The sequence below is a fragment of the Gavialis gangeticus genome, unplaced genomic scaffold (assembly GCF_001723915.1).
Source record: "Gavialis gangeticus isolate Ggan-Ray unplaced genomic scaffold, GavGan_comp1, whole genome shotgun sequence".
Classification (NCBI taxonomy): Eukaryota; Metazoa; Chordata; order Crocodylia; family Gavialidae; genus Gavialis; species Gavialis gangeticus.
In genome coordinates this window covers 32,735,226-32,738,817 of record NW_017729028.1, presented here as the reverse complement: position 1 = coordinate 32,738,817, position 3,592 = coordinate 32,735,226, and the positions used below count along the sequence as shown (strand labels likewise).

General features: G+C 44.6%; 1 long non-coding RNA gene across 1 annotated transcript; it reads left to right on the top strand.

The window, feature by feature from the left end:
- The first annotated feature begins 396 nt into the window (after positions 1 to 396).
- Positions 397 to 3,273, top strand: LOC109300242. Its single transcript, XR_002098168.1, has 3 exons — positions 397 to 408; positions 1,119 to 1,122; positions 3,176 to 3,273. It is a non-coding gene; the product is annotated as an uncharacterized LOC109300242 (long non-coding RNA).
- The last annotated feature ends 319 nt before the right edge of the window (positions 3,274 to 3,592 follow it).

Below are 3,592 nucleotides of genomic sequence, written 5' to 3'. Positions count from 1 at the left end.
GCTGCTTATATGAAGCAGTCATAGTGACCACCAGAATTAGGGGTAGTGTGTGAGCATGGGTAACTCAAGGCAAAGTCTGTAGTGTAGCCCAGGCCTCTATAATTAATTGGAAACCATCAGATCCAAATTATAGCCAGTCCATTGTTTAAAGCTTTGTAGATAGTTAATAGTGGGCACATCTATACAAGGCACTTTACTGTACAGCAGGCTACTTTGCTGCACAGTAAACTGCCACCATTTACACGTGCATGGCAGTTAGGGCACAGTAGACTAATGTACTGTGCTGCCAGATAGTTCCGTCAGATGCAAGTTTTTGACTCTGCTCATCTTGAGACAGACATGCTGTACACATGTTGCCTTTCCAATCAGGGTTTGGTAAGTGTTTGAAGTCAGTACTACATTTCTCCTGTTGCTTTGATGATGCAACGCTGGGACAGCTGTTCAGCTGCACTTTGAGGTGTCCTGGGGCAAACCATTAGTAGTCCTTATCCTATGATCCATTTTAGGGGTTGCCTTGGAACAAGACACAGATGCATAAACACTGTCCCAGGATAAAACGGTTTATCCCAGGACAAATGTGATTGTTCATAGGCAGTTTGAGCCAATACTGATGTCTCATGCAGAATTTGGCTTTCCGCTCTCAACGTGAATACATCTGCATTGTGGGATAGATCTTTAGCGCATTTCTTAAAATATATCCCAGAGTTCCTTACAAACAGTGTCACGGCTCAGTCACCTTTACATTGAATCTCAGCATACAGCGCACTGAGCAACAGTGAGAGAGAGAATATTGTCTAATGAAATCGGGGCAAAGTCGTGCTTTCCCCGAAGAGCAACTGAAAAACGCTGGTTTTGAGAACAGCCCGTGCTGCTTCAGCTGAACGTCTCTGCAGTGTGCATCTTTCCTTTGAATCGCCAAGTGAGTGTAATTGGGCTTGCCCCACTTCAGCAGCAGTCTCGCACCTAAGTCAACATGCATTTCCAGTAGCAGCGGGACACGCTCTGTGCTCTTCGCTGTTTCCCTGGCAGTGGATGTGCAAAGGATCCCTGGAGCCCACCTCTGCTGGAAAGCATCAAACCGCCAATGAAATCATTGAAGAGCAGGATTTGCTAGTCAGCTTTGTCTCACTATATCTGCCTGCGCTGTTTCAGCCCCAGTAAGCCAGTCCCACCTTGGAGTAGCGGTTGCTATTTAAAAGCATAATCAACCTTGTTTGCAGATTTCCTCGTTTCCCAATCTGCTGTGGCTGCTGTTCCTTCTTCCCGCTGTTTTATCGCACTCTTCTGCTGTCCATGCCCCCAACAAAAGGAAATCCAGGACTCTTGTTTTCTTGCCTCATTTTGGATAGCCATCTTTTGTGGAGCTGGCACTATAATTTAAATTATTATTGTTTATTAATTGAATTACAAAGAATCCCAGGTTTCCCTGTTAAGATTATAGGATCACAGGAAGGTAGGATCAGGGTCCCTTTTGCAGTGTGTGCGCGTGTAACCTCTCCCACATGCAAGAATCGGGGCTGTAGGAGCTCCATGCCACCTGCCTTCATCTCCAGCTCTCAGTGGTAGGTGAAATAGGTATTGGCACCTAAGGACCCTCTGTTGAGGTCTGCTTGAGCATGGGAAAATGCAGTTTTTCAAGGCTTTAGAATGCACTGAGATCTGGTTGATAGTCATGGATGGCTGCAAACGGCACCTCTCCAATGCCCGGACGGAAGCCATGCCAAGTTTCAGGTTCCTGATCCAAAGCCCAGCAGTGGTTGCAGCTGTTCGTTCAGGTTTTAATATCGCTCTCAATCATTCCAGCTTAAACTTTTCAAAAGCAGCTTCTGCCCGAGCTTGATACCCAGCAAGGAAAAGTTCAGTCTGGACAGCTGGCTTGTGGAAAGCAATTGGAAGCAGTACCCAACGCTGTCCACTTATAATGGCAAGTGTTGGGTAAACTTAGTGATGGGTGTTACTGCTAGCTTCTCCTGATTTATATTGCAGCTTTTTGGAGATTGTGGTGGATACTGGGGGCCTCGTTGGCTTTGCACAAGTAGCCCTAAAGGGCTTCTCTCCGAGAGGGGAAGTGCAGGAGAGAGAGGGAGAAGGAAACAAGAGCCTGTTTCTGCTACTTCTGAGAGGTGCATCAGTTTGATTGCATAAGTGACAGCGACTTTCCCGGCTTCCCTGCAGCCTGCCAACTACACAATAGTAGTCTTTGGAGGTGGAGAGGTAGAACGGGTCCTGGAGAGGGTTGGAGTAGAAGAGGAAAGCGGGCATGCCAGGTCCTGAGTAGATGCTAGCCAGCGAACAACCAATTCATTAATCTCGAGGCACGCCAAACCTGACTTATTTCGCAGGTTGCTGTATTTAATGTAAGGCACTGTCGAGTGACTTCGGCTTTATTCCCAGCTCCCAAATGTGTAAACATTGTCACTACAAAATGCAGAGCAGTTTGAAAGGTTTCTTATTAAAGCAATCATTTGGGAGTTAATTAACATTTCTGTTTTTGGGCTCATCCTAATTTAAATTGGCCTGATCTTGTTGGAGCGTTAGACTTATGCATAACAAACTAGATCCTAATGGAGCGGTGCCTATTTGCATCAGCGAGGAATCTGGCACTTGCACTTAAACATTATTTTCCCCCTTAAATTTTAAGGTGCATGGTGGGTGGAGTTGGTGTTTTCAGCCTGTCAGTGAGTTGTCTTTTGTGTTTGAGACAAAGCCTTAAATGACACACTTATCATTCATGTTATCATTCATGCGGGGTGTTTGTCTTTGGAAGAGGCAATGCATGCTTCAGCTTGAGAGGGAGGGTTGCAGCGATGTGAGTCCTCTTACTACTGAACGTGACAATGTGTTGGGGATGTGTACTGTGTCCTGAATAACTGTGCTGAGTTGCACAGTGCTCTCCTATGGAAGATTTTCCCTGTAATCTTTCTGCGGTGAATGTATAGGACCTTTTTATTAGTCACCAGAAATCAGTGGAGAATCAAACTTGAATAAAGATAACGCCCAGCAAGCTAAAACCAGTGAAACTGCAAAATTTCTTTTTGGTTTCCTGGGTTGTTGGTCTAAGGACATAAGCAGACATGGCTCTTTGGGTAGATGCGGTATCTTTTATTAGACCAGCTAAATCGTTGTGGGGGGAAAAGTTCTTTGCAAACTTTTGGGCACAAGCACTCTTCTTCAGGCATAGGGAGACTGCTGCTGCTCTGTGTTTTCCATGGTAGACAAGAAGCTAAAGTATAACAAGAAGTCTGAAAATGCAAATAACTTCCACTCATTGACATTTTCAGATTTCTTGTTATACTTTTCTGAAGGTAGAAAAGAAGCTAAAGTACAGTATCACAAGAAATATGAAAATGCCAACGAGTGGAAGTTATTTACATTTTCACAGACTTCTTGTCATACTTTAGTTTCTTTTCTACCTTGGAAAACAGAGCGGCAGCAGTCTCCCAATGCCTGAAGAAGGGTGTTTTGTGCCCGAAAGCTTGCAAAGAACTTTTTTCTAACTATTTAGTTGGTCTAATAAAAGAGATCACGTCTACCTAAAGAACTTTGCCTGCCTTTTGGTTTCCTGGAAATGTTGCTCGAAGAACTCCTTTTA